Genomic DNA, 26,964 nt, shown 5'->3' with positions numbered 1-26,964 from the left:
GTAGCTTCTTGATTGAAAACATTCCTAAGTGGGGATTGAGAATCTGAAGGTGTTGCAGGGAGGATGTGGTTTATTCAGAATCACCTGCTCTTTTTAATGCATACTAATGATGCAGGCAGCTGTCAGGGGAGGTAAAGGTACATGAGGTGCATGTAGGCTGGCTGGTACCTATCACACAGTCTCGTCACACAACACTTTGCTCACAAATGGAATACTTCAGTCACTTAGTTATTCAATGTTTTGAAAAGAGCAACCATTTTGAATCGGGTGGAGTGGTTATTATTGTGTCCATATTATATTACACCATACAATACCAGTCAAAAGTTTTAAAAGTTCCTAATCATTCAAGTGTTTTTCTTTATTTGTACTATTTTCTACATTGTAGAATAATAGTGAAGACCTCAAAACTATGAAATAACACATATGGAATCATGTAGTAACCAAAAAAAGTGTTAAACAAATCCAAATATATATATATTCTTCAAAGTAGCCACCCTTTGCCTTGATGACAGCTTTGCACACTCTTGGCATTCACTCAACCAGTTTCATGAGGAATGGTTTTCCAACAGTCTTTGAAGGAATTCCCACATATGCTGAGGACTTGCTTTTCCTTCACTCTACAGTCCAACTCATCCCAAACCATCTCAATTGGGTTGAGGTCGGCTGATTGCGGAGGCCATGTCATTTGATGCAGCACCCCAACACTTTTGACTAGTACTGTATATATACAGTGGGGCAAAAAAGTATTTAGTCATCCACCAATTGTGCAAGTTCACCCACTTAAAAAGATGAGAGAGGCCTGTAATTTTCATCATAGGTACACATCAACTATGACAGACAAAATGAGAAAAAAATCCAGAAAATCACATTGTAGGATTTTTAATGAATTTATTTGCAAATTATGGTGGAAAACAAGTATTTGGTCACCTACAAACAAGCAAGATTTCTGGCTCTCACAGACCTGTAACTTCTTTCATCTCTATGTTAACCAAGGTTTTTGCAAATGTAACATCAGTAGGGTAGAGAGAGGAAGAGGTATTTATGACTGTCATAAACCCACCCCCCCCCCCAGTCCAACGTCATGACAATTCATTTTATTTATTATTTTACCAGGTAAGTTGACTGAGAACAGGTTCTCATTTGCAGCAACAACCTGTGGAATAGTTACAGGGGAGAGGAGGGGGATGAATGAGCCAATTGTAAACTGTGGATTATTAGGTGACCTTGATGGTTTGAGGGCCAGCTTGGGAATTTAGCCAGGGTCAACACCCCTACGATAAGTGCCATGGGATCTTTAATGACCTCAGAGAGTCAGGATACCCGTTTAACGTCCCATCCGAAAGACAGCACCCTACACAGGGCAGTGTCCCCAATCACAGCCCTGGGATATTTCATTAGACCAGAGGAAAGAGTGCCTCCTACTGGCCCTCCAACACCACTTCCAGCAGCATCTGGTCTCCCATCCAGGAACTGACCAGTACCAACCCTTAGCTTCAGAAGCAAGCCAGCAGTGGTATGCAGGGTGGTATGCTGCTGACAATAGTTATCGAACAGATTTCCTGTTATATTCATCAGAGGTGTTGAATATAATAATAGTAATTAGACAGATGATTAACAAAAAATGCACACAACAGTATTCATACCTTGGTTTCTGTGGTAAATGTGAATGAAAAAAACTGTTTTGATAATGGTTTTCATACACATACCTTGTCCATAATGTAGAGGGCCTATGGGACATTCATTGACGAGGTAAGGAAGGAGGATGGTAAATGTGATCTGCATAACATACCAATTTACATGTGTATGCCTCCTTGTCTGTTCAGTCATCTGCACCCAATACAGCTCGCCTTCAACATATTCTTATAGCCTACATATTCTTACCTCTTTGATTGATATCCATTGAATTGTGTCCATTTTCTGTTTTAGAAAGATTTGCACAAACATGAAAAGAAAGAGGCATCATCGTAAAACAATATGAATTTAGATCATACAGTGGGCAAACCTTACCTTAAATTGAGTAGATCTTTACATTTTTACAGTTAAGTGTCTGCAGCTGCTGTCCTTTCAAATCCAAATATTTTAGTTGGGCAGTTAGGTGCCTGCAAGAACCCCCGCCAACTAAGGAGGTTCCTCGTTGAACCCCACCTCCTATGGGGTTCTTGGAAGAACCTTTTGGGGGCCATTTTCAGTGCCAAGAATCCTAGGGTTCCTCGAAGAACTTTGAGGATCTTAGAAGAACCCTTGTTGAACCCCTCATTTTTAGTGAGAATGTCACCTTTCCAACAGGTCAGTTAGTCAAATGTTTGCCCTGCTAGAGCTGCCCCAGTCAACTGTAAGTGCTGTTATTGTGATGTGGAAACGTCTAGGAGCAACAACGTCTCAGCCGCAAAGTGGTAGGTCAGACAAGCTCACAGAACAGGACCGCCGAGTGCTGAAGTGCGTAGTGCATAAAAAACATCTGTCCTCGGTTGCAACACTCTCTACCGAGTTCCAAACTGCCTTTGGAAGCAATGTCAGCATGAAGCTCATCAAGAGCTTCATGAAATGGGTTTCCATGGCCGAGCAGCCGCACACAAGCCTTACACACCATGTGTAATGCCAAACGTCTGCTGGAGTGGTGTTAAGCTTGCAGCCATTGGACTCTGGAGCAGTAGAAACGCGTTTTCTGGAGTGATGAATCACGCTTCACCATCCAGCAGTCCGACGGTCGAATCTGGGTTTGGAGGATGCCAGGCGAACGCTACCTACCTGAATGCTTAGTGACAACTGTAAAGTTTGATGGAGGAGGAATAATGGTCTGGGGCTGTTTTACAGGGTTCGGGCTCGGCCCCTTAGTTGCAGAGACGGGAAATCTTAACGCTACAACATACAATGACAATCTAGACAATTCTGTGCTTCCAACTGTGTCACAACCAGTTTGGGGAAGGCCCTTTCCTGTTTCAGCATGACAATGCCCCCGTGCACAAAGCGAGGTCTATGTCAAGATCGGTGTGGAAGAACTGGCCTGTAGAGAGCCCTGACCTCAACCCTATCGATTACCTTTGGGATGAATTGGAACGCCGACTGCGAGCCAGGCAAGGCTTAATCGCCCAGATGTCCACATACCTTTGGTCATGTAGTGTATTACTTCAAATAGATTCTGTCATTGTGTCATGTGTTACAAATGTCCCCATTTGAAAAGTCATGCTTCAAGCTTTCCAGACTGTGGTTTGTTTGCCATGGCAGCCAAACACTTCAATTCTCGATAAGGGTTAAGAAACAACTAAGATAACTGTTTTCTTATATTTTAATGTCGTGCCAAATGGTCCTTTACCAAATGACTTTTGTTGAGGAACCCATTAAGATTGTCTCTCAGAGACTAATCTGCCTTTTTGACTGCTGTCCAATATTTCCATTATTTGGTGCCTCTTAAGGCTGCAGGTAGATGTCATTTTGAAGGAGAGATATGGTCTTAAAACACACTGTGATGCCAGAGGAGAATGTTGAGAATTGTGCACTTTTAATGGGATATGCAATTCATCATATTTGCCCAGAGGTGACCTGTGTGTCACATTGCTCTGAGTGGATGGGATAGGACGTGTGTGCTGGCGTGTGTGATGCATGTGACACATGATGCATGACTCCGTGCAGGGAAAACACACAGAGAGAAATACCATTACACCCATGCCGAGAAGTACTTGAATTGTAATGTTTGGAGGAAAAAGGATTTTCCAAAGAATACTCTTGGGATGTGATGCTTGTGTTAATTTCCTCAACAATAATGTGACAAAAATATTTGTCAAACACCTATTTTTCAGAGGCAATTGACAAGACTATTACTTGAATAAATAGACCCCGAAAAAAAACAGGTGCAACGTTTATGGCCATGTCGCAGCAGTGTGTAAGAAGGAGATGTGGTAAGTGTGCAGGAGGGCGTGGAAGGATGGTCGAGTTTTGGTGGATAAAGTTGTGTTTGTTAACTGTAGGGGTGTCCATGTTGCTGGGGATCGGAAGTGTCCGGTGCTAGAGAGACCGATTGAGTGGCCAGAGTATGCTGAGGCAGTGAAGCAAGTGGAGGAGGATGGGTCAAGTGTGTTTTTGGGATGGTGAGAGGATTACGGTATATGCACCTAAAAGTTGGCAGCGATCTGCCATCCGAATTCCAAAGAAGAAGAAGAGGATTGTGGGCAGACAGGTTCCGCTCTGGCTCACAGTATTGAGTTTAATAGTAAAACAACAGTCTTGCTGTTTTTCTCTCCCTTGAGTATAGAAAAGTAATCTGTCTTTGAATTTGTAGTCTCGCATAACCTTCCCACTTTCCCCACTGCATTTCATAGCCAGGTTCTGTAGCCAATGCAGCCAAGCCTCCCTATTTTCCTCAGAGAAAAGGGCTTGATTCTAACCCTTACCGTTCAAAAGATATGACCCGTAATACCGCGGCTACGTTTTTTTTCTTTCTGAAGTTCATTGGCAGGCTGCATATCACGGGTCATTCAAAAACTAGGCTAATTGCAGACCGTATCGTTAACCATTTGTTTAGGCTACACCTTTTCAGTCGTGTTACTTCATTAGCTACCTATAGCCACCAACTCGGGGTGCGTTCAGCGGGACACAACATTTTGGAACATTCAGATAGAAATATGCTATGTAGAACAAATATGCCTCTGACATATAATAAGAAATAATGGCGGCTCTATTCATGTCATTTCTATCTGCAACTGAACGTTACCCTTCTAACATTACCAGTAGCCTTGGACCAGGACTCGAGGACTGGGAATTCAGCCATAGGGACTTGTGACTCGACTATTGGTGACTCGAACTTGAACATAGGGAACTCGGACTCGAGCACAGGGGATTTGGCACTCGATTCGGACTCAAGGTTTAGTGTCTTGAAACAGTCCTTCGCTCTCGTTTAAAGTCATTAGCCCATTCTACTTTGGACACCAATGTGGCTGCGGCATCTGTGGAACGTTGATGACAACGTGGATAACGATGGCGATGATGCTGTGAAACCCATACTACTCTTATTCATGTTTGTCATATTTCTGCTGTTGGGAAGAGAATAGGGTGGTGTGCAGAACAATATGTTGGTAGGACAAGGTTATGTACGTTTGTGCACATGGCAGTCAGTGATTTCTGTTTACTAGAGGTTAATGAGGCAATTCAAATGTGATGTGACTAAAATTAAAGGGAATATAGTTGACTAAAATGGCCCACTGTTTTGACAATAGACTAAATCGGTATTGAACTGACGAAAGATTTGACTGACTTTAGTCAAAATGACTACGACTAAATCTAAATGTGTGCCAAAATGAACACTGTCACACACACCACACACACACACACACACACACACACACACACACACACACACACACACACACACACACACACACACACACACACACACACACACACACACACACACACACACACACACACACACACACACACACACACACACACACACACACACACACACACACACAGAGAGAGAGAGGAGACAGTGATGCATCACATTAGCCTGTCTAAAGCACTGCTTAAAAGGAATTGCTTTTTTCCTCGGGGACAATCGCTCTCCCATCCATCTGAAATTGTGCCCATTTGGGCCAGCTCCATCACAAGGTCTGAGGGCTGAGATGGACATTTCAAGGGACCCTGAGGGGAGCAGGTGGATCTTAGTCCAGCAGGCATTATTTACGTGTTCATTCACAACACATGCTCTGCTCCTGTGTGGCTGTTAAAGGACAGGCCAGGACAGGCCAAGAGTGACTAGTTGGCAGCCAGGTCAGTCCAGCACAGGACAGAGAAAGTTTCCAGTTGTATTAGTGGCATGTGCAGGATACATATGGTATAAACCATCCAACTAAACACAGACTTACATGTTCCTTCTGGACAATGCAACAACAATAAGACATGATATAATCTAAGAGTAAGAGCTGGACATCATGATGGGATGTGACCTGTTTGGAACATAGATTAGGTTAGAGGGGTAGGAGCAGTGATGGCTATTCAGCATGATACATGTTAATTGGGGTGGGGACAGGCTATATGTCTGTTGGGGGGGGGGGGCTCTGTGTTGAGGATCTGTGTGAAGGACCTACATTCACCTGGGGGCGGCCCGTCAGGAAGAACTCGTCCAATTGCATAGGGAGGAGTTCAGACCCAGGGCTGTGAGCTTTGTGGTGAGCTTAGAGGGCACTATGGTATTGAAGACCGAGCTGTAGTCGATGAACAGCCTCATCATATAATCATTCCTCTTGTCCAGGTGCGTGAGTGCAGTGTGCAGTGTGCAGTGCATTGTCCGTGGGAGGAGGTGATGTGGTCTTTGACGAGCATCTCGAAGCAATTCATGATGACCAAAGTGAGTGCTACGGGTCAGTAGTCGTTCAGTTCCTTTCCTTTTTCTTAAGCACGGGGGTGATAGTGGACATCTTGAAGCAGATGGCCTGAGCTAGAGAGAGATTGCAAATGTTGGAGAACACAACAGCTTGCTGGTCTGCTCATACTCAGAAGGCGCGGCTAGGGATGTCGTCTGGGCCGGAAGCCTTGCGAGGGTTAATACTTTTGAATAACTTACTTACATCCTCCTTGGAGACTGTAAACACGCAGCCCTCGTTGTCCTCTGGGGCTCTCCTCGGCAGCTCAGAGTCGTTTTGCTCCAAGTGTGATAAAAAAGTGTTTAGCACGTCTGGTAGGGTGGCGTTGGTGTCCGCGAGCGTGACTGGCTTTCTGTTTGTAATCCATGATCGTTAAAACCCCCTGCCACATACGCCTTATTAAGCCAGAGGCCGACTGCAAACATCTGCCATGATGTTAATGTGTTAGAGGGAATGGAGGGGACATGGGGACTGACAGAGACACTGGGAGTGTTGCAGAAAGCACATGTTTACTGAACATGTAGGCAAAAGTAGAACACTTCCTTTACATGTTACATCTATCACAATGCTACTGTATGAATGTTGTTTGGAAATGAAATTAGCATGTACTGTTGGCGCAAATACGACATGTAAGCCAGCCCATGTTCAGTTTTTAAACGAGAGGCTAGATTTATTAAGAAAGACACGAAGGAGGACACACAGAACATCTGCTTGCTATATATATATTTTTTAAAGCAACAGGTTTATTTCCTCCTCATGTTAAAGCCATATCAACAGTCAATAATACCGCCAGGTATCCGAGGCAGAGCCATATCAACAGTCAATAATACCGCCAGGTATCCGAGGCAGAGCCATATCAACAGTCAATAATACCGCCAGGTATCCGAGGCAGTCAATAATACCGCCAGGTATCCGAGGCAGAGCCATATCAACAGTCAATAATACTGCCAGGTATCCGAGGCAAAGCCATATCAACAGTCAATAATCCGACCCATATCAACAGGTATCCGATCCGAGGCAGTCAATAATACCGCCAGGTATCCGAGGCAGAGCCATATCAACAGTCAATAATACCGGCAGGTATCCGAGGCAGTCAATAATACCGCCAGGTATCCGAGGCAGAGCCATATCAACAGTCAATAATACCGCCAGGTATCCGAGGCAGAGTCATATCAACAGTCAATAATACCGCCAGGTATCTGAGGCAGAGCCATATCAACAGTCAATAATACCACCAGGTATCTGAGGCAGAGCCATATCAACAGTCAATAATATCTGAGGCGAGCCATATCAACAGTCAATAATACTGAGGGTATCTGAGCCATATCAACAGTCAATAATACCGCCAGGTATCTGAGGCAGAGCCATATCAACAGTCAATAATACCGCCAGGTATCTGAGGCAGAGCCATATCAACAGTCAATAATACCGCCAGGTATCTGAGGCAGAGCCATATCAACAGTCAATAATACCGCCAGGTATCTGAGGCAGAGCCATATCAACGGTCAATAATACCGCCAGGTATCCGAGGCAGAGCCATATCAACAGTCAATAATACCACCAGGTATCTGAGGCAGAGCCATATCAACAGTCAATAATACCGCCAGGTATCCGAGGCAGAGCCATATCAACAGTCAATAATACCGCCAGGTATCTGAGGCAGAGCCATATCAACAGTCAATAATACCGCCAGGTATCTGAGGCAGAGCCATATCAACAGTCAATAATACCGCCAGGTATCTGAGGCAGAGCCATATCAACAGTCAATAATACCGCCAGGTATCCGAGGCAGAGCCATATCAACAGTCAATAATACCGCCAGGTATCTGAGGCAGAGCCATATCAACAGTCAATAATACCGCCAGGTATCTGAGGCAGAGCCATATCAACAGTCAATAATACCGCCAAGTATCTGAGGCAGAGCCATATCAACAGTCAATAATACCGCCAGGTATCTGAGGCAGAGCCATATCAACAGTCAATAATACCGCCAGGTATCTGAGGCAGAGCCATATCTGAGGCAGAGCCATATCAACAGTCAATAATACCGCCAGGTATCTGAGGCAGAGCCATATCAACAGTCAATAATACCGCCAGGTATCTGAGGCAGAGCCATATCAACAGTCAATAATACCGCCAGGAATCTGAGGCAGAGCCATATCAACAGTCAATAATACCGCCAGGTATCTGAGGCAGAGCCATATCAACAGTCAATAATACCGCCAGGTATCTGAGGCAGAGCCATATCAACAGTCAATAATACCGCCAGGTATCTGAGGCTGAGCCATATCAACAGTCAATAATACCGCCAGGTATCTGAGGCAGAGCCATATCAACAGTCAATAATACCGCCAGGTATCTGAGGCAGAGCCATATCAACAGTCAATAATACCGCCAGGTATCTGAGGCAGAGCCATATCAACAGTCAATAATACCGCCAGGAATCTGAGGCAGAGCCATATCAACAGTCAATAATACCGCCAGGTATCTGAGGCAGAGCCATATCAACAGTCAATAATACCGCCAGGTATCTGAGGCAGAGCCATATCAACAGTCAATAATACCGCCAGGTATCTGAGGCAGAGCCATATCAACAGTCAATAATACCGCCAGGAATCTGATCCCATGTGATGGTGTCGTAAACCCCGGGCAGGCTGTGCTCTGGGGTCAACTGATGGTCACAGCCATCCAGATCTCACAGATTACACCCTGGACAGCTCTGCTCTGCTCTGCTCTGCTCTCCTCTCCATCCACGCAAACGCTGGTCTCTGCCTCTCTCTGACACACCAGTAAATGAGAGGGGAAAGACAGAAGTAATCATAGTGGTTTGGTTTCTGTCTTTTTCCCTTCAGCTCATATATTGACACACATGAAATGAAGTAGTCACAGCAGAGCCCCACCAGCTCCTCACTACACTATATTACTGGTGGTCACAGCAGAGCCCCACCAGCTCCTCACTACACTATATTACTGGTGGTCACAGCAGAGCCCCACCAGCTCCTCACTACACTATATTACTGGTGGTCACAGCAGAGCCCCACCAGCTCCTCACTACACTATATTACTGGTGGTCACAGCAGAGCCCCACCAGCTCCTCACTACACTATATTACTGGTGGTCACAGCAGAGCCCCACCAGCTCCTCACTACACTATATTACTGGTGGTCACAGCAGAGCCTCACCAGCTCCTCACTACACTATATTACTGGTGGTCACAGCAGAGCCCCACCAGCTCCTCACTACACTATATTACTGGTGGTCACAGCAGAGCCCCACCAGCTCCTCACTGCACTATATTACTGGTGGTCACAGCAGAGCCCCACCAGCTCCTCACTACACTATATTACTGGTGGTCACAGCAGAGCCCCACCAGCTCCTCACTACATTATATTACTGGTGGTCACAGCATAGCCTCACCAGCTCCTCACTACACTATATTACTGGTGGTCATAGCAGAGCCTCACCAGCTCCTCACTACACTATATTACTGGTGGTCACAGCAGAGCCCCACCAGCTCCTCACTACACTATATTACTGGTGGTCACAGCAGAGCCCCACCAGCTCCTCACTACACTATATTACTGGTGGTCACAGCAGAGCCCCACCAGCTCCTCACGACACTCCACTGCTGGTGGTCACAGCAGAGCCCCACCAGCTCCTCACGACACTCCACTGCTGGTGGTCACAGCAGAGCCCCACCAGCTCCTCACGACACTCCACTGCTGGTGGTCACAGCAGAGCTCCACCAGCTCCTCACTACACTATATTACTGGTGGTCACAGCAGAGCCCCACCAGCTCCTCACTACACTATATTACTGGTGGTCACAGCAGAGCCCCACCAGCTCCTCACTACACTATATTACTGGTGGTCACAGCAGAGCCCCACCAGCTCCTCACTACACTATATTACTGGTGGTCACAGCAGAGCCCCACCAGCTCCTCACGACACTCCACTGCTGGTGGTCACAGCAGAGCCCCACCAGCTCCTCACTACACTATATTACTGGTGGTCACAGCAGAGCCTCACCAGCTCCTCACGACACTCCACTACTGGTGGTCACAGCAGAGCCCCACCAGCTCCTCACGACACTCCACTGCTGGTGGTCACAGCAGAGCCCCACCAGCTCCTCACTACACTATATTACTGGTGGTCACAGCAGAACCCCACCAGCTCCTCACTACACTATATTACTGGTGGTCACAGCAGAACCCCACCAGCTCCTCACGACACTATATTACTGGTGGTCACAGCAGAGCCCCACCAGCTCCTCACGACACTATATTACTGGTGGTCACAGCAGAGCCCCACCAGCTCCTCACGACACTCCACTGCTGGTGGTCACAGCAGAGCCCCACCAGGTCCTCACTACACTATATTACTGGTGGTCACAGCAGAGCCTCACCAGCTCCTCACGACACTCCACTACTGGTGGTCACAGCAGAGCCCCACCAGCTCCTCACGACACTCCACTGCTGGTGGTCACAGCAGAGCCCCACCAGCTCCTCACTACACTATATTACTGGTGGTCACAGCAGAGCCTCACCAGCTCCTCACTACACTATATTACTGGTGGTCACAGCAGAGCCCCACCAGCTCCTCACGACATTATATTACTGGTGGTCACAGCAGAGCCCCACCAGCTCCTCACGACACTCCACTGCTGGTGGTCACAGCAGAGCCCCACCAGCTCCTCACTACACTATATTACTGGTGGTCACAGCAGAGCCTCACCAGCTCCTCACGACACTCCACTACTGGTGGTCACAGCAGAGCCCCACCAGCTCCTCACGACACTCCACTGCTGGTGGTCACAGCAGAGCCCCACCAGCTCCTCACTACACTATATTACTGGTGGTCACAGCAGAGCCTCACCAGCTCCTCACTACACTATATTACTGGTGGTCACAGCAGAGCCTCACCAGCTCCTCACTACACTATATTACTGGTGGTCACAGCAGAGCCTCACCAGCTCCTCACTACACTATATTACTGGTGGTCACAGCAGAGCCCCACCAGCACCTCACTACACTATATTACTGGTGGTCACAGCAGAGCCCCACCAGCTCCTCACGACACTCCACTGCTGGTGGTCACAGCAGAGCCCCACCAGCTCCTCACTACACTATATTACTGGTGGTCACAGCAGAGCCTCACCAGCTCCTCACGACACTCCACTACTGGTGGTCACAGCAGAGCCCCACCAGCTCCTCACGACACTCCACTGCTGGTGGTCACAGCAGAGCCCCACCAGCTCCTCACTACACTATATTACTGGTGGTCACAGCAGAGCCTCACCAGCTCCTCACTACACTATATTACTGGTGGTCACAGCAGAGCCCCACCAGCTCCTCACGACACTCCACTGCTGGTGGTCACAGCAGAGCCCCACCAGCTCCTCACTACACTATATTACTGGTGGTCACAGCAGAGCCCCACCAGCTCCTCACGACACTCCACTGCTGGTGGTCACAGCAGAGCCCCACCAGCTCCTCATTACACTATATTACTGGTGGTCACAGCAGAGCCCCACCAGCTCCTCACGACACTCCACTGCTGGTGGTCACAGCAGAGCCCCACCAGCTCCTCACTACACTATATTACTGGTGGTCACAGCAGAGCCTCACCAGCTCCTCACTACACTATATTACTGGTGGTCACAGCAGAGCCCCACCAGCTCCTCACTACACTATATTACTGGTGGTCACAGCAGAGCCCCACCAGCTCCTCACTACACTATATTACTGGTGGTCACAGCAGAGCCTCACCAGCTCCTCACTACACTATATTACTGGTGGTCACAGCAGAGCCCCACCAGCTCCTCACTACACTATATTACTGGTGGTCACAGCAGAGCCTCACCAGCTCCTCACTGCACTATATTACTGGTGGTCACAGCGGAGCCCCACCAGCTCCTCACTACACTATATTACTGGTGGTCACAGCAGAGCCTCACCAGCTCCTCACTACACTATATTACTGGTGGTCACAGCAGAGCCCCACCAGCTCCTCACGACACTCCACTGCTGGTGGTCACAGCAGAGCCCCACCAGCTCCTCACTACACTATATTACTGGTGGTCACAGCAGAGCCTCACCAGCTCCTCACGACACTCCACTGCTGGTGGTCACAGCAGAGCCCCACCAGCTCCTCACGACACTCCACTGCTGGTGGTCACAGCAGAGCCCCACCAGCTCCTCACTACACTATATTACTGGTGGTCACAGCAGAGCCTCACCAGCTCCTCACTACACTATATTACTGGTGGTCACAGCAGAGCCCCACCAGCTCCTCACTACACTATATTACTGGTGGTCACAGCAGAGCCCCACCAGCTCCTCACTACACTATACTGCTGGTGGTCACAGCAGAGCCCCACCAGCTCCTCACTACACTATATTACTGGTGGTCACAGCAGAGCCCCACCAGCTCCTCACTACACTATATTACTGGTGGTCACAGCAGAGCCCCACCAGCTCCTCACTACACTATATTACTGGTGGTCACAGCAGAGCCCCACCAGCTCCTCACTACACTACTGCTGGTGGTCACAGCACAGCCCCACCAGCTCCTCACTACACTATATTACTGGTGGTCACAGCAGAGCCCCACCAGCTCCTCACTACACTATATTACTGGTGGTCACAGCAGAGCCCCACCAGCTCCTCACTACACTATATTACTGGTGGTCACAGCAGAGCCCCACCAGCTCCTCACGACACTCCACTGCTGGTGGTCACAGCAGAGCCCCACCAGCTCCTCACTACACTATATTACTGGTGGTCACAGCAGAGCCTCACCAGCTCCTCACTACACTATATTACTGGTGGTCACAGCAGAGCCCACCAGCTCCTCACTACACTATATTACTGGTGGTCACAGCAGAGCCCCACCAGCTCCTCACGACACTCCACTGCTGGTGGTCACAGCAGAGCCCCACCAGCTCCTCACTACACTATATTACTGGTGGTCACAGCAGAGCCTCACCAGCTCCTCACTACACTATATTACTGGTGGTCACAGCAGAGCCCCACCAGCTCCTCACGACACTCCACTGCTGGTGGTCACAGCAGAGCCCCACCAGCTCCTCACTACACTATATTACTGGTGGTCACAGCAGAGCCCCACCAGCTCCTCACGACACTCCACTGCTGGTGGTCACAGCAGAGCCCCACCAGCTCCTCATTACACTATATTACTGGTGGTCACAGCAGAGCCCCACCAGCTCCTCACGACACTCCACTGCTGGTGGTCACAGCAGAGCCCCACCAGCTCCTCACTACACTATATTACTGGTGGTCACAGCAGAGCCTCACCAGCTCCTCACTACACTATATTACTGGTGGTCACAGCAGAGCCCCACCAGCTCCTCACGACACTCCACTGCTGGTGGTCACAGCAGAGCCCCACCAGCTCCTCACTACACTATATTACTGGTGGTCACAGCAGAGCCTCACCAGCTCCTCACTACACTATATTACTGGTGGTCACAGCAGAGCCCCACCAGCTCCTCACTACACTATATTACTGGTGGTCACAGCAGAGCCTCACCAGCTCCTCACTGCACTATATTACTGGTGGTCACAGCAGAGCCCCACCAGCTCCTCACTACACTATATTACTGGTGGTCACAGCAGAGCCTCACCAGCTCCTCACTACACTATATTACTGGTGGTCACAGCAGAGCCCCACCAGCTCCTCACGACACTCCACTGCTGGTGGTCACAGCAGAGCCCCACCAGCTCCTCACTACACTATATTACTGGTGGTCACAGCAGAGCCTCACCAGCTCCTCACTACACTATATTACTGGTGGTCACAGCAGAGCCCCACCAGCTCCTCACTACACTATATTACTGGTGGTCACAGCAGAGCCTCACCAGCTCCTCACTACACTATATTACTGGTGGTCACAGCACAGCCCCACCAGCTCCTCACTACACTATATTACTGGTGGTCACAGCAGAGCCCCACCAGCTCCTCACTACACTATATTACTGGTGGTCACAGCAGAGCCCCACCAGCTCCTCACTACACTATATTACTGGTGGGCACAGCAGAGCCCCACCAGCTCCTCACTACACTATATTACTGGTGGTCACAGCAGAGCCCCACCAGCTCCTCACTACACTATATTACTGGTGGTCACAGCAGAGCCCCACCAGCTCCTCACTACACTATATTACTGGTGGTCACAGCAGAGCCCCACCAGCTCCTCACTACACTATATTACTGGTGGTCACAGCAGAGCCCCACCAGCTCCTCACGACACTCCACTGCTGGTGGTCACAGCAGAGCCCCACCAGCTCCTCACGACACTCCACTGCTGGTGGTCACAGCAGAGCCCCACCAGCTCCTCACGACACTCCACTGCTGGTGGTCACGCTCCTCAATATACTACTGGTGGTCCAGCAGTTCCTTTCTACACTACACTACTGGTGGCTTGGGCAAAATACCGTTTATACCGTATACAGGGATATTTTCAAATACCAACTGTATGATTTTCAATACTGTTCCCAAAATGTTTGGAGTTGGGGGCAACCCTGTCTCGCTGAGGCTTCGGTGCTACGCTGCTGCTTTTAACTAACTATAAGTGAAGTATAACTACAAGAAATCTGAGATGTGTCAAATAAATGATATCCAGCTCAGGGCTCCAGGAAAGATGGGGAGCGAGAAAGGGAGGAGTTCATCGACGTAAGACCCTCTCTTATCGCCTCCTTCTCAAAACCCATTGGAGAAGAAGGTCAGAAGGGAGGGACCTACCCACTGGGCACACACTGGTTGAATCAACATTGTTTCTATGTCATTTCAATGAAATTAATATAGACGTTGAAATCAATGCTAGACGTTAAATTGACGTCTGTGCCCAGAGGATATGGCTTTCTCATAAAATGGGTTTTGTGAAAAAGACGAGGAGAGAAGGACATATGTGAAATTTGCCGTTTGATGTGAAAATCCCATTTTCAAACGTGAACTAGATGTAATTTGAATGTGAAACCATATTTTGACATGTATTACATTTTTAGTTCACATGTTAACACCACCTTTTCAAGGGAAGACAATTAAAACAATTCACCTCACACATGAATGGCAGGTGATTATTTCAATACACAAATTTAAAGACTGTTCAATAAATCCCTTGTAATCTCTCCTGGCATACCAAACACCACCAGTAGGATGAATCATACTTCTCCTCTATGACTATGCTCCAGAGCACATGTTTTAGTAAAGGCAAGTCCACTTATTGTTTCTACGTACCTGAGGGGACAAACAAACATATGCTTTAGATGAAGAGAACAACGCCAGGGACATTAAGTCTGTTAGAAGCTGAACGTGGCAGGAGGACTCAGGAGAAATAGGAGCTTTTCCTGTTTATTGCAGGTTTGTAATCACTGTTTCTCTGGTATTAGTCATGAAATGCTCCTCTGCTTTTATCCTCTCAATCCAAATGATTCTCTCTTACTGGAAAACTAATGATAGAAACATCATAAACCCACACTCAATATATGAAGTTCACGATTCACTCTGTGTGTGTGTGTGCGTGCGTGTGTGTGTGTGTGTGTGTGCCTGCATGCCTGTGTGTGTGTCTGCGTGCATGCCTGTGTGTGTGCGTGCGTGCATGCCTGTGTGTGTGTGTGTGTTTAAAAATATATATATATATTTTACCTTTATTTAACTAGGCAAGTAAGTTAAGAACAAATTCTTATTTTCAATGACGGCCTAGAAACAGTGGGTTAACTGCCTGTTCAGGGACAGAACGACAGATTTGTACCTTGTCAGCTCGGGGGTTTGAACTTGCAACCTTGCAGGTACTAGTCCAACGCTCTAACCACTAGGCTACCCTGCCGCCCTGTGCGTGCGTGCGTGCGTGCCTGTGTGTGTGCGTGCGTGCGTGCATGCCTGTGTGCGTGCGTGCATGCCTGTGTGTGTGCGTGCGCCTGTGTGTGTGTGTGTGTGTGTGTGTGTGTGTGTGTGTGCGCGCGTGCCTGTGTGTGTGTGCGTGCGTGCCTTTTTGCGTGTCTATCCGTGTGTCGGGGGAAGGGCAGATCTATTCTCTCCTGTGTAACTGATTTGGTTGCCAGAGCAACCGGTCCTGGCTAGGGAGGCATGTTGTTTAATTAAGGTGAGGTGTAATGAACACAGAGGAGATGAGAACAAACCTCCATCAAACAGCCCTGCCCGGCCCAGTCTCTCTCTCTCTCTCTCTCTCTCTCTCTCTCTCTCTCTCTCTCTCTCTCTCTCTCTCTGACTCTCTCTCTCTCTCTCTCTCTCTCTCTCTCTCTCTCTCTCTCTGACTCTCTCTCTCTCTCTCTCTCTCTCTCTCTCTCTCTCTCTCTCTCTCTCTCTCTCTCTGACTCTCTCTCTCTCTCTCTCTCTCTCTCTCTCTCTCTGACTCTCTGTCTCTGTCTCTCTCACTCACTCTCACTCTCTCTCTCTCTCTCTCTCTCTCTCAGTCCAAGCATGGGCGGGGGAGGGGCACCGTGCCACAGAGGGAGGGAGAGAGGAGGAGAGTGCCAACACAAGAGTTTTGAGAGAGAGAACGGATGAATGAGAGATCTAGAGAGAGAGCGCTAGAAAGGGAGGAAAAAGACAGCCAGCCTAGCAGGGCAGAAGTTGGTGTGACAGCCCAGAGGCTCCGCTTGTCAGGCAGGTGTGTAGCAGTCAGAGAGAGAGAGTTGAGACTGAGAGTGATCAGACGGGAGGAGTGAGTTGAGACTGAGAGTGATCAGACGGGAGGAGAGAGTTGAGACTGAGAGTGATCAGACGGGAGGAGAGAGTTGAGACAGAGTGATCAGACTGGAGGAGAGAGCGAGAGAGTCCAGTCTTAGTCATCTGCTTCTTGACTGGTCTCTGATATATTTATCTGGGAGAAAGACTGCATACAGCTGACACAGAGTGAGTAACTTACTTATTTATTTGTGTTCGTCATGTTTGCTCTGATAGTACCTACCGCTGTTACTATATGCCCCACTAATTTCACTCTGTAGCATAATAAATAGGTTGGATTTGTTTTGCAATCTGTGCTGTGTTGATGTGGTGGGGGGGATGAAGCTGTAGTGGCTTAGTGCTGCCTGTAAACTGATATGCAGGAGGTTTACGTAGAGGCACGCAGCGAACAGGAAGCAGGCAGCAGGCAGGCTGGATGGCAGGTGGCAGGCAGCAGGCAGGTGCACAGAGCATACAGTATGTAATGTGTCATGCGTGACATGCTTTTGTTCTGTTGAACAACTCGTAATGAGGAGGAAAGAGGAGAGTTCCCCCACTGCTCTGATGAGATGATTTTGTTATTTAGCTATGTGCTCTGGCAGTGTGGAGTGCTGCACAGTACGGTGTGTTTCCTCCTGCCTGATTCCTGTCATGGGGAAATAATTATTAATCTATATTAGAACCACACACACACACACACACACACACACACACACACACACACACACACACACACACACACACACACACACACACACACACACACACACACACACACACACACACACACACACACACACACACACACACACACACACACACACACACACACTATACAGTTGACCATTTCATTCCACTATTCTGACAGTCCCCTTACCAGACATGTCTTAATTCAATTCCTCTCACACGCATCAGCACCTCTTCCTTCTCATTGTCCTCCTCAGGGAGTCAGAGTGTCTGCTAGCTGGTGTGTCTGGGCTCCCACACCCTGTCCATCCACAGTGTGTGTGTGTCTGGGCTCCCACACCCCGTCCATCCACAGTGTGTGTGTGTCTGGGCTCACTGTGCTGGGCGGTTGATCTCTCATAGGACAGACTAGAGCTGCCTGCCTGGTTTCATTGAATTCCACTGAAGACACACTGGTGTCAACTTCATCTCCTCAAGAGACTCACTGCTGTCTGTCAGGAAGGTCTCTCTTTCTCTGTAAGATGAAGAGAGCAGCTCTACCAGTCAGTCAGTCAGTCAGTCAGTCAGTCAGTCAGTCAGTCAGTCAGACACAGCAGACGTGATAATGACTTTACCAACAGGTATACCACCCCACATACTGTAGTGTGGCTGATTAATAGTCCTTGTTTACATTATTTAATAGATCCTTAGCATGGACAAAGACAGTGGCTAATTAAACATGGATTAGCTTTTAACAAGAAGGGGGATTCAATTTCTTATTTCTGCTTAAATCTCTGCATGGGCTGTGCTTGATGACTTAGCCTAAGGGATAGTGAATCTATCTGTACAGGAACATCCGTGCCTCCGTGCTGGCTACAATGGAGAGAACAGCTACAGTACCACGTGAGAGGGGGTTCACTCGAACGTCTGTCAGGAGGAATGAAAGACCGAGAGGGAGAGTGCTGTTTACACACACACCTCCAGACTAATAGCAGTATTGATATCCGCGTGTGTTTTCACAGTCTTACTGTAGGAGTTCTATGTCCGATTAGAATTGTCATATGATGTGTCAGTTCCAAAACCACCAGCGATCATTTTCAGATCTGCTGGTCCTATATGTTTGACATGTCTGTTGATAAAAGATGACTGATGCAGTTTGTACAGTACTGTGCCGATACGTGCGTATACATTTCTTATAATAGACTTGACCCACTGGGCACACCACATAATTTCAACACGGGTAGTATTTGGTTGATTACGTTTATCAATGAGATTACAACCTATTTTCACACACTCAAAAAAGACAGTCAAAAATGTGTTACATTCCCAACGTATTATCACTGTGCTTTAAACCATCTTAAAAACACGACCAAATTCCAGTGAAGAAGCAATGTGTCAGATTTTTGGTTTAGTTGTCACCTAAATGTAACATCCCTGTGGTTTCAACCATTTAAAAGAGTTCAAATATTTTGATTTTGTTTATTTATACAACAACTTAATGATGTGCTTCATCTACTAGCACAACCAAATGACTTGGATTGTAATTGAGACTATTTAAGTACACGGTGCCAGTGTTCAATGCCGTTTGAGATTTTGCATAGATTATTATAGGAATTGTCTCCACAGCCCTGCAACATTTGCATGCTTTCTATGATTACATGAGTAGATGTTTATTGTTACAGTAACCTGCATCGTGTTTGGTTTACAACGCAACCAAATATGAAGATTTAAAGGAGACGTATCTACTTTGTATCCACTGAAGATGCTATTTCCATAGCTATTCACATCGCAGTAACACATCTGGACAAGAGGAACACCTATGTGAGAATGCTGTTCATTAACCTCAGTTCAGCATTCAACACTATCGTTCCCTCCAAGCTTGACACCAAGTTCAGAGCCCTGGGTCTGGTCACCACCCTCACCTACCGCTGCACCATCGAGAGCTTCCTGACCAGTTACATAATGGCCTGGTACGTGAATTGCTCCATCGGCGACCACCAGGCCCTCCAGCGGGTGGTGAAGACGGACCAGTACATCACTGGGACCTAGGCCCTCCAGCGGATGGTGAAGACGGACCAGTACATCACTGGGACCTAGGCCCTCCAGCGGATGGTGAAGACGGACCAGTACATCACTGGGACCTAGGCCCTCCAGCGGATGGTTAAGAAGGACCAGTACATCACTGGGACCTAGGCCCTCCAGCGGGTGGTGAAGACGGACCAGTACATCACTGGGACCTAGGCCCTCCAGCGGATGGTGAATGGTCCTTCTGTAGCTCAGTTGGTAGAGCATGGCGCTTGTAACGCCAGGGTAGTGGGTTCAATCCCCGGGACCACCCATACGTAGGATGTATGCACACATGACTGTAAGTCGCTTTGGATAAAAGCGTCTGCTAAATGGCATATATTATTATTATATTATATTACTTGGGAGCCAGGCCCACCTAATGGGGAGCCAGGCCCAGCCAATCAAAATGTGTTTTTCCCCACAAATGGGCTTTATTACAGACAGAAATACTCCTCACCACCCCGGTCCCTCTCCTCTCAGACAATACCGCAGGTGAAGGAGCCGAATGTGGAGGTCCCAGGCTGGCGTGGCTACACGTGGTCTGCGGTTGTGAGCCCGGTTGGACGTACTGCCAAAATCTCTAAAATGAATTTGGCAGCGGCTTATGGTAGAGAAATAACATTCAATTCTCTGGCAACAGCTCTGGTGGATATCTCTGCAGTCAGCATGCCAATTGCACGCTCCCTCCAAACTTGAGACGTCTGTGGCATTGTATTGTGTGAAAAAATTGCAAATTATAGAGTGGTCTTTTATTGTCCCCAGCACCTGTGTAATGATCATGCTGTTTAATAAGCTTCTTGATATGCCACACCTGTCAGGTGGATGGATTATCTTGGCAAAGGGGAAATGCTCACTAACAGTGGTGTAAACTAATTTGTGCACAACATTTGAGGGAAATACGTATGGAACATTTCTGGGCTCTTTTATTTCAGCTCATGAAACATTGGACCAACACATTACATGTTGCATGTATACATTTGTTAAGTATTTTTTCAGTGTTGCTGACACAGCTTCTCCTGGTTTTGCTATTGAATGTATCTGACTGTAACATCTATAGTCCCCAAGGTTAGCTCCTACAGCATTGTGAATGTTGTACATCCGTCAGCTTGGACTCTAGTCTATTTCAGTTCCCACAGTCAATCAGTCCTGCTTGCTGATTCATGTTGAACACCACTACAAGTTGTATTTTCATTAGTACATGTCAAGACTATTGATTGCCATGCCAACAAATTAAACCGCCCCTATTGAATTGACTGATTAATCACAATATTTTGATTACAGTTAGGCTACATTCGATGGACCACTACTGTCTACACTGTATTGGTATTGATTAAGGAATTGATGCTGTCTTGAGGTGTTTGTGGCTCAATGTCTCACACACATATGGCATGGCTAATGGTTTCAGAGAGAGAGCAGATTATTTCAAAGAGGATACAGTAGTGCAACACCCACATTGTGTGGCAGGCAGGCAGGCTGTACCCTGGGTTGGAGACGGTGAGTAGAGAGATGTGTGGCAGGGAGGCAGAGATGTGTAGCAGGCAGGCAGAGATGTGTGGCAGGCAGGCAGAGATGTGTGGCAGGGAGGGTGGCAGGCAGGCAGGCAGAGATGTGTGGCAGGGAAGGTAGCAGGCTGGCAGAGATGTGTGGCAGGCAGGCAGAGATGTGTGGCAGGCAGGCAGAGATGTGTGGCAAGAAGAGAGTGGCAGGCAGGCAGAGATGTGTGGCAGGGAGAGTGGCAGGCAGGCAGAGATGTGTGGCAGGGAAGGTAGTAGGCTGGCAGAGATGTGTGGCAGGCAGGCAGAGATGTGTGGCAGGGAGAGTGGCAGGCAGGCAGAGATGTGTGGCAGGGAGAGTGGCAGGCAGGCAGAGATGTGTGGCAGGCAGGCAGAGATGTGTGCAAGGAGAGTGGCAGGCAGGCAGAGATGTGTGGCCGGCAGGCAGAGATGTGTGGCAGGCAGGCAGAGATGTGTGGCAGGGAGGGTGGCAGGGAGGCAGAGATGTGTGGCAGGGAAGGTAGCAGGCAGGCAGAGATGTGTGGCAGGCAGGCAGAGATGTGTGGCAGGCAGGCAGAGATGTGTGGCAGGGAGAGTGGCAGGCAGGCAGAGATGTGTGGCAGGCAGGCAGAAATGTGTGCAAGGAGAGTGGCAGGCAGGCAGAGATGTGTCGCAGGCAGGCAGGGAGGGTGGCAGGCAGGCAGAGATGTGTGGCAGGGAAGGTGGCAGGCAGGCAGAGATGTGTGGCAGGCAGGCAGAGATGTGTGGCAGGGAAGGTGGCAGGCAGGCAGAGATGTGTGGCAGGGAAGGTGGCAGGCAGGCAGAGATGTGTGGCAGGGAAGGTGGCAGGCAGGCAGAGATGTGTGGCAGGGAAGGTGGCAGGCAGGCAGAGATGTGTGGCAGGGAAGGTAGCAGGCAGGCAGAGATGTGTGGCAGGCAGGCAGAGATGTGTGGCAGGGAAGGTGGCAGGCAGGCAGAGATGTGTGGCAGGCAGGCAGAGATGTGTGGCAGGCAGGCAGAGATGTGTGGCAGGGAGGGTGGCAGGCAGGCAGAGATGTGTGGCAGGGAAGGTAGCAGGCAGGCAGAGATGTGTGGCAGGCAGGCAGAGATGTGTGGCAGGGAAGGTAGCAGGCAGGCGGAGATGTGTGGCAGGCAGGCAGAGATGTGTGGCAGGGAAGGTGGCAGGCAGGCAGAGATGTGTGGCAGGCAGGCAGAGATGTGTGGCAGGCAGGCAGAGATGTGTGGCAGGGAGAGAGGGTGTGCAGGCAGGCAGAGATGTGTGGCAGGGAAGGTGGTAGGCAGGCAGAGATGTGTGGTAGGGAAGGTGGCAGGCAGGCAGAGATGTGTGGCAGGCAGGCAGAGATGTGTGGCAGGGAGGGTGGCAGGCAGGCAGAGATGTGTGGCAGGGAAGGTGGCAGGCAGGCAGAGATGTGTGGCAGGGAAGGTGGCAGGCAGGCAGGCAGTCTCATGGGTTGGAGGCAGAGATGTGTGGCGGTGAGTAGAGATATGTGTGGCAGGGAAGGTGGCAGGCAGGCAGAGATGTGTGGCAGGGAAGGTAGCAGGCAGGCAGAGATGTGTGGCAGGCAGGCAGAGATGTGTGGCAGGGAAGGTGGCAGGCAGGCAGAGATGTGTGGCAGGCAGGCAGAGATGTGTGGCAGGGAGGGTGGCAGGCAGGCAGGCAGAGATGTGTGGCAGGGAAGGTGGCAGGCAGGCAGAGATGTGTGGCAGGGAGGGTGGCAGGCAGGCAGTCTCATGGGTTGGAGATGGTGAGTAGAGATATGTGTGGCAGGGAAGGTGGCAGGCAGGCAGAGATGTGTGGCAGGAAAGGTGGCAGGCAGAGATGTGTGGCAGGCAGAGATTTGTGGCAAGCAGGCAGAGATTTGTGGCAGGCAGGCAGAGATGTGTGGCAGGGAAGGTGGCAGGCAGGCAGAGATGTGTGGCAGGGAAGGTGGCAGGCAGGCAGAGATGTGTGGCAGGGAAGGTGGCAGGCAGGCAGAGATGTGTGGCAGGGAAGGTGGCAGGCAGGTAGAGATGTGTGGCAGGGAAGGTAGCAGGCAGGCAGGCAGAGATGTGTGGCAGGCAGGCAGAGATGTGTGGCAGGGAAGGTGGCAGGCAGGCAGAGATGTGTGGCAGGCAGGCAGAGATGTGTGGCAGGCAGGCAGAGATGTGTGGCAGGCAGGCAGAGATGTGTGGCAGGGAGGGTGGCAGGCAGGCAGAGATGTGTGGCAGGGAAGGTAGCAGGCAGGCAGAGATGTGTGGCAGGCAGGCAGAGATGTGTGGCAGGGAGGGTGGCAGGCAGGCAGAGATGTGTGGCAGGGAAGGTAGCAGGCAGGCAGAGATGTGTGGCAGGGAAGGTAGCAGGCAGGCAGAGATGTGTGGCAGGCAGGCAGAGATGTGTGGCAGGGAAGGTGGCAGGCAGGCAGAGATGTGTGGCAGGCAGGCAGAGATGTGTGGCAGGCAGGCAGAGATGTGTGGCAGGGAGGGTGGCAGGCAGGCAGAGATGTGTGGCAGGGAAGGTGGCAGGCAGGCAGAGATGTGTGGTAGGGAAGGTGGCAGGCAGGCAGAGATGTGTGGCAGGCAGGCAGAGATGTGTGGCAGGGAGGGTGGCAGGCAGGCAGAGATGTGTGGCAGGGAAGGTGGCAGGCAGGCAGAGATGTGTGGCAGGGAAGGTGGCAGGCAGGCAGGCAGTCTCATGGGTTGGAGACGGTGAGTAGAGATATGTGTGGCAGGGAAGGTGGCAGGCAGGCAGAGATGTGTGGCAGGGAAGGTAGCAGGCAGGCAGAGATGTGTGGCAGGCAGGCAGAGATGTGTGGCAGGGAAGGTGGCAGGCAGGCAGAGATGTGTGGCAGGGAAGGTAGCAGGCAGGCAGAGATGTGTGGCAGGCAGGCAGAGATGTGTGGCAGGGAAGGTGGCAGGCAGGCAGAGATGTGTGGCAGGCAGGCAGAGATGTGTGGCAGGGAGGGTGGCAGGCAGGCAGGCAGAGATGTGTGGCAGGGAAGGTGGCAGGCAGGCAGAGATGTGTGGCAGGGAAGGTGGCAGGCAGGCAGGCAGTCTCATGGGTTGGAGACGGTGAGTAGAGATATGTGTGGCAGGGAAGGTGGCAGGCAGGCAGAGATGTGTGGCAGGGAAGGTAGCAGGCAGGCAGAGATGTGTGGCAGGCAGGCAGAGATGTGTGGCAGGGAAGGTGGCAGGCAGGCAGAGATGTGTGGCAGGGAAGGTAGCAGGCAGGCAGAGATGTGTGGCAGGCAGGCAGAGATGTGTGGCAGGGAAGGTGGCAGGCAGGCAGAGATGTGTGGCAGGCAGGCAGAGATGTGTGGCAGGGAGGGTGGCAGGCAGGCAGGCAGAGATGTGTGGCAGGGAAGGTGGCAGGCAGGCAGTCTCATGGGTTGGAGATGGTGAGTAGAGAGATGTGTGGCAGGGAAGGTGGCAGGCAGGCAGAGATGTGTGGCAGGGAGGGTGGCAGGCAGGCAGTCTCATGGGTTGGAGATGGTGAGTAGAGATATGTGTGGCAGGGAAGGTGGCAGGCAGGCAGAGATGTGTGGCAGGAAAGGTGGCAGGCAGAGATGTGTGGCAGGCAGAGATTTGTGGCAGGCAGGCAGAGATTTGTGGCAGGCAGGCAGAGATGTGTGGCAGGCAGGCAGAGATGTGTGGCAGGCAGGCAGAGATGTGTGGCAGGGAAGGTGGCAGGCAGGCAGAGATGTGTGGCAGGGAAGGTGGCAGGCAGACAGAGATGTGTGGCAGGGAAGGTGGCAGGCAGACAGAGATGTGTGGCAGGGAAGGTGGCAGGCAGGCAGAGATGTGTGGCAGGGAAGGTGGCAGGCAGACAGAGATGTCTGGCAGGGAAGGTGGCAGGCAGGCAGAGATGTGTGGCAGGGAAGGTGGCAGGCAGACAGAGATGTCTGGCAGGGAAGGTGGCAGGCAGGCAGTCTCCTGGGTTGGAGACGGTGAGTAGAGAGATGTGTGGCAGGGAAGTGGCTGAGTGTCCTCCCTGTATCCCTGAAGTGACTCTTCTCTCCAGAGAGACTCCTGCTTAATGGCACATAAAGCACACTCAGATAAAATAAGATATTATTCACAACAGCAGTTTGCACACTTTGTGTGCTTGTTTGGTGTAACATCTCATTAACTTATTTTATCATTGTGGCATTTTGAATATTGCTGATTCTTTTTTAGAGATCAGTGTAGGTCTATGTGACTGAGCTTGTTGAGTTTGTCATTGCTCTAGGATGCCAGTGGGTTAACATACCGCTAATGGATTTGTGTTGACATATATGTTTGTGAAGACCTAGGAAGGATCTTTACAATCTGACATCCTTTGGTTAGAGTGGTTTGTTTTGGCATGGTGATCAACTAAATAATTAACATTCACCCACACTACTCACACCGGGCCCCTTACAAACAGTGCCACCCAAATCGGCTAAGTCTGGTCTAACTCTAGTTTTTAGAGATATAGTTACAGAATATAATGTTAGTATCACCTGTTAGAGCCTATTTCTCATCCTCTGTGGATTTTTACGTTTCCTGGGTAGCTAGCTTTGTAGTAGATACTCCACATTGGGTACTGGTTTTATCTCAAGGTAAATAAAAGCTGCATCTTGTCAGCCTTGACAAACAAGGAGGTGTAATGGTGGAAGTGAAGGTAATGCATTTACTCAGGAGTGTGGCGGGCAAGCAGCCCAATCTGGAGAATAATCACATTTCCGCTCAGAGAGGTTGTCTGCTGTGTGATGGATGGTGCCTTGGAGAGGAGACCTGGGCACGCTGTTCTTGTGCACTATTTAATCAAAACACCGGGAATAAAAGGACATGTGCTCACTCAAGACACTTTGTGATATTTCTAGGTTGAGCCCAGTCAACCTCTCACACCACGTTGTGCCATTTCAGGGGGAGGTCTCAAGTCTCAAGGTACGCTTGTTTCACTTGTAAAAACGTTGACTGTATGTAACAAGTCTGAAGGTTCCCTTGTTTTACATATCCAGTCTTTTTGAATGGTTTCTGCAAGAAATTGAAATTCATCGTTTAGCGCTTTTGTGTTTTCCTCCAGTCACCGAGTCATCATATATCTATGATGTCATAATACTCCTGTCAGAACAATAGAGGAAGGAAGACGACGCAGAGAAGAGGAGGGTTGGAATGATTTTGGATTAGTTTACTCTCTTCATATCGCTCTTCAACCTCACTTCACTTTTTACACCATAGGCCAGGGATGGGAAACTTAGGGGTGGGGCCACAAAAAAACAGAACTCATTATGAGGTGGCCGCAGTGGCTTATGGGTCTGCGTACCCACATCCATACCCCCACCCACCCTTGTGACAGTGAAAAGAAGATTGCATTTCTGCAATTCTACACATTTTACCATGGTGCGGAGAGAAGATTTTTGACATTTTATAACTATTTTCATGGTATTCTTCTAATTTTGCCATGGGGCTGTCAGAAACATGTGCAGTTTTACAGCTAATAACCTGAAATTCTACACATTTTGCCATAGGGTGGAGGCAAATGTTGGCAGTCTTTAATATGATAACTGATGATCAATGGGCCCCACCCCGGTTTGTAATTTGACCATGGATGGAGGGGTATGAGTTTGTGTGCTGTTAATGCCAGTCCTCAGCTCCCACCCCCAAAATAACTTGAACTCACTCACCTTATGTGCTTTGTGTGTCACTTTTCTT

General features: G+C 49.5%; 1 protein-coding gene across 15 annotated transcripts in view; it reads left to right on the top strand.

The window, feature by feature from the left end:
• Positions 1 to 26,964, top strand: part of LOC124045911 (rap1 GTPase-activating protein 1-like) — a 90,329-nt gene that overhangs the window by 32,713 nt on the left and 30,652 nt on the right. For 2 of the 15 annotated variants that reach the window (XM_046365727.1, XM_046365721.1), the window contains exon 1: positions 16,875 to 17,254. The exons of 12 other annotated variants lie outside the window; for them this stretch is intronic. The gene's annotated coding sequence lies outside the window, so the exon portion shown is untranslated. Of the gene's footprint in view, positions 1 to 15,721; positions 15,740 to 16,874; positions 17,255 to 26,964 lie in introns of those variants that run through there. One more of the 15 variants, XM_046365722.1, reaches the window with a different exon arrangement.

The sequence above is a fragment of the Oncorhynchus gorbuscha genome, linkage group LG10, assembly GCF_021184085.1.
Source record: "Oncorhynchus gorbuscha isolate QuinsamMale2020 ecotype Even-year linkage group LG10, OgorEven_v1.0, whole genome shotgun sequence".
Classification (NCBI taxonomy): Eukaryota; Metazoa; Chordata; class Actinopteri; order Salmoniformes; family Salmonidae; genus Oncorhynchus; species Oncorhynchus gorbuscha.
This window is presented reverse-complemented; position numbering and strand designations above follow the sequence as displayed.